The 12,905-nt window shown below is 37.6% G+C and overlaps 2 pseudogenes across 1 annotated transcript; one reads left to right on the forward strand and one right to left on the reverse strand.

Moving 5' to 3' along the window:
• Positions 1–3,847: 3,847 nt before the first annotated feature.
• On the forward strand, positions 3,848–6,020 carry LOC149176240 (zinc finger CCCH domain-containing protein 18-like; annotated as a pseudogene).
• Positions 6,021–11,013: 4,993 nt separating this feature from the next.
• On the reverse strand, positions 11,014–12,510 carry LOC149176241 (histidine protein kinase NIK1-like; annotated as a pseudogene). The gene is made up of 5 exons (XR_016258633.1): positions 12,221–12,510; positions 11,875–12,043; positions 11,605–11,751; positions 11,341–11,460; positions 11,014–11,215 (listed from the first exon to the last, which is right to left on the reverse strand). The product of XR_016258633.1 is annotated as a histidine protein kinase NIK1-like (transcript).
• Positions 12,511–12,905: the final 395 nt, after the last annotated feature.

Below are 12,905 nucleotides of genomic sequence, written 5' to 3' on the forward strand. Positions count from 1 at the left end.
AGAGATGTTCCACTACAAGAACTCTCAGTTGCAGATTCACCATCTTGATGTAAACTTGACCACCGAGTATGTGTTATAAGCTCGTGGCAAGTGTGGGATCCTTGGGTCATTAGTTGGTCATGAAATTCAAGCATGTAATTTGTGAAACAATGTACTACAGGTTGCAGACGGTGCAGGTGTCGGCTCATCACTTAAGGCTCCAAAGAACAAAGGTGAAGGAGATGGAAGCGAGACCTTTCAGGATGCTTGTGATGGAGACTAGGTACAGAGAAGTTGCAAAATATCCTCAGTGGGGAGGATTGATCCAGGTGGCTCCAGAGACACACACAGGACAAGGAGGACTCAGGGAAGCTCAAAAATCAAAGTGTTTGGATTATGCTCAAACTAGGACTAGAGAATAGATCTCGTCTTCCTGATCGCGGCGGTGTGAACGATTCATCAATCCGAGTCTGGATGCGAAAGTTAGAAGCAGTCAAAATGGGGTTGACTTTTTTATGATTGGGCAGCATAAGGAGACCACAATTTGGACCGAACCCAGCCACTAGATTCTGGCCAACTTCGGCCGGATTCTAGGCGAAATTGTGGGGTCATTAATTTGACTCCTATGGCTTAAAATCTAAATTTCAAAAATCTACATTGTAATTTTTTAAAACAAAAAAGTATATATATTAAAAGTGTTGGGGGCCACCAACCCCACCACCCCCAACAAACCTACGTACCATGTAATGGTGATGCCACCGGGAGTTGAACTCACCTGGCCATGTGGGCCGAACATGGGCACCAGACGGCCCCATAAATAGTACAACCAACCTCAAACCACGCAACTCCATGCGTATGGACCACCTCACAGCGATAAAGGCAACAAATGACAGAAATGGGGGCGGGCCACCCAAAATAGCGGACCCGCCACCCCAAAGTTAGCAAAAAAAATATTGCATGGGTTAAGTCGGGAGGGGCAGGATTTGATCCCCCGACCCGTCCTCAACAAATTGCCAATCTTTCCATTACGCCAAATGGTCGTTGTTGACAAATCCACCCGAACATTTATATTAACCCGTCATTTCATCAGTGTGCCTAGGCAGATGGAGGAACCAGAAGTGGGCACGCATTTCAATGCAATTAATTTTTAATTATTTCTTAATGCAGGTGGAACCACGAATTTCACAGGAGCACTGAATTTTCACTTTGTCAGAATTTGACAAATTTTATATGGATTCAACACCTCTCGTCGCCACGAACGCAATGGCATTGTCCATGTCTCCATCAAAGTTTTGCATTTTTTTTTTTTCATTTTCAAGGTGAAGGTGGAACCATGATCGCTGCAAAAACTGGGAGCAGAACCATGAGCCTTGAAATTTTTCCCAGGAGGTAATTTTTCTCCATGTCAGAATATAGTCAAGTTTATACTTGTTTTTCACAGTTTTCTGCAGGGTTCATAATGGCGAGATCAGATTTTCCATTTGAGTTGCAGATTTCCAGTCCACCCATGGACTAGAATCTTTGAGGAATCCCGGGGGAATCTAAAAGATTCCTTGAGCCCCAAATTCTCAACTTCTCAAAATTCAGATTTTCGACAGTCGATTTTGCACTACTCGATGCTACAAATCTTATGGTGCATTCATATTTTTCATTCTCTCATTTCATTTTCTGCCCACTTTTCTAAGTGTTAGTGCATATGTCCACATTCATGTGTGAGCAGTCATTTTCATGCGATCGATGCCATGAGATCGGTGGTCCGAACAACTTCATCAGTTTGACATTCGCTGAATCTTCAGATGGCCCCTGGTTGTGAGGTATATGATGTGTTCAAGTACTTCTTCTTTATGCATTATGTTACACAGATCCTTGATTAATGTTGATGCAAGATCTTGTTTCTTACATGTTTTCATGATTCCTACTTGATATGACGCGGAATCACCTATGTGATGTACTTGTTGTCATGACGCATCATGTTGTGTTTTAAGATCCCTTTGTTGTATGTTGATGGGATACTCATGTGTCACATGCATGTTTGCTTTGAGATCCATTTTATGCCATGTTGGCGGGATGCTCATCGTGCATGAGTTTTATGTCATACTGATAGGAGTCTTTTGATTGAGAGTTCCTATAGTGGAACATCTCTTGGATCCACTCTTGCGTGAGGGAATTTTCCTTGTATGATAGTGACATCATCTCTTATGTACATCATCACTATTGATATCACTTAATGCAGCGACCTACACCATCTTGACACTGGGCCTGGAGACATAGTCCCTCCTGGACGAACTCCATTATCAACGTCTTGTTATTTCATGTGCTGATGATTGTCATGTTCATCTTCTTTACAGCATGCAGGTGCATTAACTTATGTTCTTTTAAAAATGCAATTTAACACATCACAAAAGTAAAAGGTCTTGGAAGGGTCCTTCGTCACACCCGGACCTGGAACATCCCTACTAGCCAATAAAACATCCCACTAAAGCTGATGATTCCTTCTTGATGTTGAAACTTCAGCTGATTAGATTTTAGGTTGGTGAAGCAATCCCTGAACTTGTTTTGGATCTAGAGAAAGTGGTTTGTTGGCATGTGATCCCCTGGAGTGGGTCCAAAATAACATCTTAACAATATTCTCCTTGAATTTCAAACTTTCCAATTTAACAAGATTTGGATTTGGATGGATTCGACTGCAATCGCCATAATTTTGAAACATTATAATAATGTGTAGAGATTGCATCGATTTTACAAGACACTTCAAGCTACTAGTTCCTTTTCTATTGCCTTACGGCGTTTTCTTTGCAACATTTGATGCAAATTCTAGTTTATTTCCAATCTACTCTTCAAGATCATCGTCACAAATCATCACCAATTACACATTTCTAACACAATACCTGCAACAAGTTTCACAATATAGGTAAATACCTTTACGAACAATAACAATCACATCCTCAAAGTTACCTCTCAAATATTACGACAATCTTTTGTTTTTTTCTTATTAGTCCCTGCCTTTGGCGGCGCAGGGACTATTGCGATCGATGAGCATTTACCTAGCATTAAATTGCTTTGACTAATTATTATTTTTACCTTTTAACCAATGTTTCAGCAGAAATATTTCATCAAACAAATTTTTATGCAAAGTTTTTATTTGAACCTCTTATTGCAAGGAAAAAGTCTGATTTTATTAAAACTTACGATAATCCTTTCAAATTTCACTGGAATGCCAATTTAATGCTAACTTGTAATTTAGCATTACTTAAGATACATTTAATGTTTTCCTACTTCAGTATAATATATATCGAAAGCCACCACTCTAATGCAATGGACAGCATCGTGGCAAGCTGCATCTTTGTCACCTCCGTGGTGTTCGAGAGGCACCACTCCAATGCAATGGATAGCGTCGTGGTAAGCTACATGTCTCTCACCTCCAAGGTTTTGGACACAATATTGCCTTTGAAACTCAAATCCTTATTGAGTCACCGTTCGAGGAATTAATAACCCTTCCAAAAGCTACTTGTACACAACTAGTTCTAATTCTAAAAGTCATTTGAGGCAAGCAAATTCTAATAGTCATTTGAGGCAACCAACCGAACTATTGTTGAAGATTAACGAGGGTGTCTGAGGGAAACAAAGATCCATAGCCACAAGCCTGAGGAAGGTCACCGAGCCTCTAGAACAGTTTGAGAGATTATGCCAAAGAAATTTGTATGCAGCCATGGACGAAGTAGAAATAGCATACTCTGGAAAGGTTTGAGATTATGCCAAAGAAATTCGTATGTAGCCATGGACTAAGCAGAGAGAACATGCTCTAGAACGGAGATTATGCCAAAGAAATTCGTATGTAACCATATTGAAGCAATAGGCAGACACATATATGGCTCTAGGCAACTTTATAGAGTATTTTTGGTGCTTCGAGCAAGGGCCAGTTTTCTCAGAGAAGGTAATTGTTACAAATTCAAATAATGATTTGAATTTACATATTTATTAAAACATTGAAGCCTAAAAAATACTCCGTAAAATACGTTATAGAAAACTGAGAGGGATAATTAACTTGGAAAAGGGGCTATTCTTATTGCTGGCCATATTTACTCCAGCGATAACCATCTTGCCTTTTTCTTTCACTCCTATACAAATACAATCAGTTAGAAAATTCGCTAGAAATAAATAGATAAGTGGATGCAAGGAAGGTGGAATTTGAAAGCCTCCCTGCAAAGCCTTTCAATTTTAATGTAATTGTGTTCACTCTTATTCTTTAAATTTTAAAATATTTTAAAAATTTGTCATTGAATTAAGTTTAAATAATAAAAATAAATTTGAATCTCAAGAAGAATGTTACCAGAAGATTGGTTTTCATGATAACCTAAGGCGTTACCTTCTGAAATCAATTCTCCCAACTGCCTCTCTGTCATCACTTTAAGCCTTTAGATCCTTTGTACCTTCCTTATCTTCCCCTCTTACTTTGGTTTGGTTTGGCAGGTCGATCTTTCTTGACGTGAGTGAAATATGAAGTGTCAAGTCATAAGGCAAGCATAATGACATATATAATGATATAGATATATCTTTGTATACGATATTACGCAACGATTGATTATGAAAGAAAAGAAAGGGTGAGCCTGCCGAACTCTCGACCAACGCCTTTTAGTTACTTATTTGAGAGGGGCACCCAATAAGTAAATTGAAACGTAGTCGCTTGTCCGCCGGGGTAGTTAGTTTCCAATCAGCGGAGGTTTTATGCTTTGTCCCTACGAGACCATTTGACCGTGGCGGAGGTTCTTCAACCTTGACTTCCTACATGCATAATTACATATATAATGAATGATGAAGTTCAAGATCCTTTGTTAGACGATTAAATTATCCTCACCCGTTGATTTGAATTGGTTGGTGACCGGTTAGGACTCGCTGGGCCCGTTGCTTTCCTTTCATGTAACTGCATCACAAAGAGACACTCAGTGATCATAACAGCACAATTTCGAACTCTAGATTAGCGCAATCCCTTTCTAGTGGTCGGCCGCAGCGGCACAACCAGACCAGAAGAAAGATCTTCCAGGGTACAGCATCCGGTGTAAATACTCGGAATTGCTGAGAGCCAAAAGGACTCCCATTTCCATCGCCTCATTGCCTCAATTGTACTATGAGAGATATGAGAGGACTCTGCAGGCAGAAGGCTACTTGACTGAATCTCAAAGGCATGGCAAAGCAGGTTACAGTCTCACCAAGCTCTTGGCACGCTTGAAGAACACAGTTAGACTGATTGATAGGTATGTTTCTTGGCTTTAGGAAATTCCTGTTTTTTCATGATTTTTCTGATTTATGATTCAAAATGCCTAGGCACAAATAGGCTATGTCAAATACGGAAAGACTCTATTCACATTACCAATTTGGTTTGTTGACACCTCTGCATCTACAGGGGTTTGAAGTCCTGCTCTTTGCTGGGCATGCCCTGCCCCAACCACTAAGCCACAGCCAGGCAGTTATTAACGAAATAAAATCTTGAAAAAATTTATGTGTCTTCAAATTTACTCTGTCCCTTGAATTTAGAACTTCAAATGAAAGAAAGAATGGAAAGACCATTTGGGATTGAACTTTGGATTGTTCTATGCAGACCACATGGCCAACACGCAGTTGTTTTAGCAAAGGATGCTCCCAGGTTCACAGAATACAGGAGTGAACGAAGCGACATAACAGCAGGATTGATTGCAGGATCTCGTCAGATTTATTTAACATTCCCCGCTGAGAGCACTTTTACAGAGGAAGATGTATCCTATTATTTCAGGTGGGGCTTCATTTCATTTGCATGCATGTATATATTTTTTGCTTTCCTTTCTCTTTCCTATGGAATTCATTACACCTGTGATTGTTTGGCAGGACATATGGGCCTGTGCAGGACGTGAGAATACCCTACCAACAGGAGAATGTTTGGATTTGTAACGTTTGTATACTCGGAGACTGTAAAAATGATGCTGGCCAAAGGAAATCCACATTATGTTTGTGGTGCTCGTGTTCTTGTCAAGCCTTACAGAGAAAAAGGAAAGCATGGAGACGGGTAGAATTCTGATTTCAATCCTCATTTTACATAAATTCATTCCATTCTGCATGGTAGTATAGTTTATGCTATATAATATTGTAGCTCATTTGGGTAGTATGATCATTTATACATGAGTGGAGCAAAAATCCCTGTTGTGGGGAATCTTGAAATTAACATAATGTAGGAATGTTTTAGTATTACATTTAATCACTATCTATTTAACATCAATAAATACTTTAATTATTTAATATCAAGTAAGTAAAAATACCTCATGGTTTTAATAATACATTCAATTAATATTTTGTATTAATTATGTGAATATACATATTTTAATTACGTCTTAAGGCGTTTCCCTCTGAAATCAATTTTCTCAACTGCCTCTCTATCATCACTTTACTTTACGCCCTTAGATCCTTTGTTAGACGATTAAATTATCCTTACTTGTTGATTTGAATTGGTTGGTGACCGGTTGGGACTCGCTGGGCCCGTTGCTTTCCCTTCATGTAATTGCATCACAAAGAGACACTCAGTGATCATAACAGCACAATTTCGAACTCTAGATTAGCGCAATCCCTTTCTAGTGGTTGGCCGTAGCGGCACAACCAGACCAGATCGCAGAGAAGAAAGATCATCCAGGGTACAACATCCGGTGTAAATACTCCCCTCACTCCTCTTTTGGATAACATTCTATTTAATTTCTAAACGAGGGTTTTATTCAGCTGGCCGAATTCACAGTGTAATGAGGCTAGCCCGCTCCTCTCATAGAAATTCTATTTAATTTGTAAATGAGGGTTTCGTTCAGCCAAGGGAATTCACGGCATAACAAGACCAGCCCCCAAGGAGGTAAGGGTTTCATTTAATTTTATTATTGTGAATGTGGTGTCTGGATTCCATATTGATCCATACCATGAGGATTTTACAAGTGAACAAATTGTTGACTTTTTTTTAGAGGTGCCAAACTTGAAAGACAAGAGACAAGCCCTTATCTGGAGATGTCTTATAGCTTAAAGTACAGAAATCTGGTTAGTGGTGTTGATATATTTGATTTGCGGGAAATCTGGTTAGTGGTGTTGATATATTTGATTTGCAGATATGTCGGTATTATAATCATTCTTACCTATTCTGGTTTGGGAAAGCTGGGAAAATCTAATGTGCCTTTGTTTGTTTTTGTAAACAAGTTAAAATTGTGCCCTTTGCTATTGAAGAAAGTGTCGATGGGATTGAAAGATAAAAGGCTTGGATGTATAGATATTTTATTTAATTTGTAAATGAGAGTTTCATTCAACCGGGCGAATTCACGGTGTAACGAGACCAGCGTGCAAGGAGGTAAGGGTTTCATTTAATTTTATTATTGTGAATGTGGTGTCTCGATTCCATATTGATCCAAACCATGGGGATTCTACAAGAGAATAGATTGTTGACTTTTCTGAGAGGTGCTAAACTTGAAAGATGAGAGACAAGTCGTTATTTGGAGATGTTTTACAGTTTAAAGTACAGAAATCTGGTTAGTGGTGTTGATATACTTGATTTGCAGATATGTCGGTATTATGGTCATTCTTACCTGTTCGAGTTTGGGAAAGCTGGGAAAATCTAATGTGCCTTTGTTTGTTTTTGTGGGCAGGACGGTTTTAAAGTTGATGTGCACAAATGATTTATGTGTCATAGAAATTTTTGAGTTGACTAAGCCTTAGAATGACCACAACAAGAGGAGCAAGTAATTTCTGGAACAACAAAGTTTGGATTCAAAAGGGGCATACCTTGAGTTGGCAGTAAAAGATCATGGCTAGCATAGGTGGTGGAGTTTACCTTACTTAAGGAAGGTTGACTGATTTTTAGGATATAGTTCCAACAGATCCAGATTTCAGGAGGAAGATCATCACATAGCTTCAGATTTAAAAGAGGAGAATCACAGTCAATGGGTCAGTTCCATATTTCTTGCAATTTAGTTTGAGATAGCAAAATCATCCAGGGTACAACATCGGGTGTAAATACTCCCCTCACTCCTCTTTTGGACACCATTCTATGGCCGAATTCACGGTGTAATGAGGCTAGCCCGCTCCTCTCATAGAAATTCTATGACTCCGCTTGAACTTAAACAACCTGTGCTTCCTTTTATACAACTTGGACTCCCTCATCCTCTTCGTCTACACCTTCAACGCCCATCAATTTCGCTCACCATGACATGGACATGACCCAGGTCAGCCTCTCTGCATCACCTTTAGCCGTCCCTAGCCACACCCAATCTTCTCAGACAGTAAAACCTGGAAATTAAACTTGTGACTGAGTAGCCATGATTACTAATCTAATTTGTTTACGAATACCTAGTGCTTTACGAATACTCAGTGCTTAAAAATAAATAGAAGCCACTAATGTCCAATTGCAATGGGTGTTGCAGTGCCCCTTCAATTCACACGAGAGTTTTCTCTTCGGAGGTTTGCAAGGTATTTGCTGTAAGTGCAAAAATGGGTGTTTTGACTCCCATTGATCTTAGTTGCCTTGTTGCCTGAAATTAAAGCAGTCATTTCGACGATAAGAATGAACCCAAAGTTTTAGAGACTGAGATGGTTGAGATGATTAATTCAATAGTACAGACAAAATAAAACAAAATTTCAAAATTATAAGTTTTAAAGATTTAAAAGTTGTATACCTCACGCATATTCATAACAGGCATCTCTTTGTCCATTAACACAAGATCATATGTTCTGCCCTGCTTGAAATAGTCCACTGCTACCTTCCCATTCTCAGCTTCTTCACAGTAAAGATTAAGGCTTTGAAGCACCCTCCTGAAAATTATATGAGGTTGATTCAGTGAAAAATAATGAATGAGATCTCAGCAGCAAGCTGTAGGTAAATTAACCTTGTATGGCCACAAGCAGTGTCCTAAAACCAAACAACGATTTAGTCCTGATATAACTTACTCTGTTGATTTGTGTGTCTTCCACTAGCAAGATTCGTCTGGGGGAGCTACAAGAATCCTGAGAAATCATGTAACTTTTTGACTTCACAGTTCTAACTTTCTGACTTCTGGTTTCAGTCTGAGATGAAATGTGTGGTCTTCCCACATTTGCAACATGTAATGGAAGTCCTGCTGAAATTATTGTGATGTCTGGATTCCATATTGATCCCCATACCATGGAGATTCTACAAGTTAATAGATCGCTGACTTTTTTGAGAGGTGCGAGACAGATCCCACCTACTGGAACAAGATCTTTGATGTTGGTCTACAACGTATCTATGAAAAGTATGTTTAGGGCCAGATTTCTTTTTTCATATGGTTCCATAGATCGTACATGGCCTCATGAGGATGTAAATGAAAATATTCAATTAAATTTAACTATATACATCCATCCATACAAGTTGATATTGGGAATGGGTCTAATGTGCTTTTGTTTGTTTTTGTGGGCAGGTTAAAACTAAACTGTGCCCTTAGCTGTTGAAGAAAGTGTTGATGGGATTGAACATAAAAGAGCAGAATTGCTTGGGGGAGATATACCCATATGATTCCAACTAAGTGACAATTGATCTATTAGTTGCTGCGTGCAGGTTATTCATGTCAGCTGCTTGACATCCTATTTGTTCGTTCACTTTTATTTGGAGTTTTTCCCTTACCAGGTTCACCAATTGAACCTCTCTTTTTCACAACATAGATATCTATTTATATTTAATCCAATGCTACAACATTCCATTACTTAATGGATCCATACATCACATATACATCTTTAAGAAAAATATCTTTGAGAATAATGAAATCCAACTCTAAATTTAGACTTTGCTATAAAAGGGACACATCAAGTTGAGCATTTCACTCTATGGAAGCATAATTACACTGAGATCTAAGAAAGATGAAACATGGCATATATGTAGATTTATTACGCTATCTGACATGGAAAGCCTCTCAAAATCTAATTAAATAGAGATTAGGAAAAAGGCCCAAGGCAGTATGTGAAAAGATGAATATCAATTAGACTATGTAATCCTAAATCATTTATTAACAAATAAACTTATAAGTACAAGGTTAATCAACAAATCCCATTTTTGTTATATCTACAATTTCTGGTTAAACATTAAAATTAATCATTTTCATAAAATGAGAAAAACACAATTCAACTTAAACCAAATATTTCAAAAAAACTATAAATTATTTAACAACATAAATGATGGTATATACAATCACTCTCCATGCAACAAAAATAAAGCAAAATTAGAATCCTCTCCCAAACAATCCTGTCTGCAAAATGACTTTAAAACACATTTCAAATAACCATTGTAAATTTGGTGAACCTGCCACCAAAAAATGGTAACAAAATTTAATAAATCCTTATTATAGATACAAATTGTGCAGGCCACCCATATAGGCGAAGGAGTTAAAAACTTTGAACAAGCATTTCCCAAAGTCCCACTCGTTCGGCTTCACTAAAAAAACTAAAAGCTCTCTCATAAGTCTTCTTGTTGATCCCAGCCTGTTGCCAATGAGTGTGGCTCAAACCCGTTTTGATTGATCTTGAGAAGGAATTCCTGAAATTATGATATGGTGTTAGGGCTTGTTAATGCATCCATCAGAATACACACCACAGGACAAATACATTACTAATGAAATAAACTTAATTTGAATTTCAATTTTTCCCAATACAATACAGAGCTAATGACATTAACCATACAAAGGAACAATTATTGCTAACATATTTCAATTTTGAAATTTTTTAATTTACCTGTGACCAAAGTCCTTCACAGAAGATCAATTGAGTATAACTTGGATAGTCGAGAGAAAGAATTGTTATCTCCCCGCCAAGACTCATTTCCAGCCTTTTAATAGTGCTGCAACTTCAGCTATGACACTGTTGCTTGAAAAGAAATAATGATTTGCTTTATACCAGTTTATGCACTTTCCATAACTTGTTCACATTTTACTTCCAGCTCTAGCCTGACTTCCCCAAGATGGAGAAAAGTTCAATGTTGCTCAAGAGGATTGCAGGATTGTAAATGCTTGGAAACCCTAAAACCATATTCCTCGTCGCTTAATCAAATCACTGCAATAATGCAGATCAAGACTTACAAAGCAGGCAACCTGCAATCTGCACTGTTTTTTTTTTTTTTCATAATGAAGCCATGGGTATAATACAATGAAACCTTGAAACTCTTTCAACCCCTTATGTTGCCAGCACAACCATCCACACCATATTGATCTAGTAATTGTACAAGTCTGTCTCTGGACAGAGGCTGCAAAGGGACCAGATAATATAGATAACAAACATATATCAGAATTTGGATGCATTGGTAACAAATATCCAATATCATTCAGAAATAAATAAAATCGAATGCACATCCAACATGAAAATGCATACCTTTGCTTGAAAATCATCAACACCAGCCTTAAAGAAGAGGTCTTTATCAGATTGCAAGGTATTTGCTGTATGTGCAAAAATGGGTGTTTTGACTCCCACTGATCTCAGTTGCCTTGTTGCCTGAAATTAAAACAGTCATTTTGGTGATAAGAATGAACCCAAAGTTTTAGAAACTGAGATGGCTGAGATGATTAATTCAGTAGCACAGACAAAATAAAACAAAATTTCAAAATTATACGTTTTAAAGATTTAAAAGTTGTATACCTCACACCCATCCATAACAGGCATCTCTTTGTCCATTAACACAAGATCGTATGTTCTGCCCTGCTTGACATAGTCCACTGCTACCTTCCCATTCTCAGCGTCTTCACAGTAAAGATTAAGGCTTTGAAGCACCCTCCCGAAAATTATCTGAGGTTGATTCAGTGAAAATAATGAATGAGATCTCAGCAGCAAGCTGTAGGTAAATTAACCTTCTATGGCCACAAGCAGTATCCTAAAACCAAACAATGATTTAGTCCTGATATAACTTGCTCTGTTGATTTGTGTGTCTTCCACGACCAAGATTCGTCTGGGGGAGCTACAAGAATTCTGAGAAATCATGGAACTTTTTGACTTCACAATTCTAACTTTTTGACTTCTGGTTTCAGCCTGAGATGAATGTGGATATTATCCCAAATAATGCATGCTGATCTGCAATGTGCTATATCAAATTTGAAAACAAATGAAACCCATCTCAGTCGAGGGCAAACGATTTGAATGTGATCTAAATAAATGAAAACCCAATTAAGTTAAAACAATTAACACCAATTTCAATCAAACAAAAGGGACTTCAGGGCAATCCAAACAAATGAAGAAATATCAATATCACTAAAGTTACCTCTTGTATTGAATCCTTTAGAGCATTGGGTTTCCTGAGCTCTTTGGCCTGCATCTTCTTCCTGCAAACCCTCACAATAAGACCATGTCCTCCTACGCTTCCAAACCATCCCTAAAATAGCCAAACAGGCCCCCAGCGCAACACCCATAATCTGCAGGACCTAGTTCAACCCTGCTATCAAAAAGTATAGACTGTATTCATCCTCTCTCCCATTTAGGTGTTGAGCACTCAAAAATGGATGTTGAGATACAACCATCTGAATAAACCAAAAATATTACAGATTGTGAAGGCGCTGGGAACCCAAAAACTGACTCTCTTCTTCTGTGGGGTATATGGTAATGTTAATGTTAAGTTTAATTTTAGAATTAAAAAAATTATTAATTCTAAATTGTAATTTCAAAATAAAATAGGACAGTAATACAGTAATGTGTCTCTGCTTTTTTTTATTTATCTCTATATATATATTCAAATATATATATATATAAATAATACAAAAATAAAATGTATTGTGATTTTGTTTAATTAATCATAATAAACTTTAACATAAACATTAAAACATTTTTCTTATTAAATAAAACTGCACAATTTAAAATTCTATAGAAAACATAATTAGTTTAAAAGATTTTACTATTACAATAAAACTACATACTTTAAAACCATAGATTTAATGAAACCTTAATATGTA

Source organism: Pinus tabuliformis, chromosome 4_1, assembly GCF_031772625.1.
Source record: "Pinus tabuliformis cultivar Carrire ecotype Pingquan chromosome 4_1, CPIR1, whole genome shotgun sequence".
NCBI lineage: Eukaryota > Viridiplantae > Streptophyta > Pinopsida > Pinales > Pinaceae > Pinus > Pinus tabuliformis.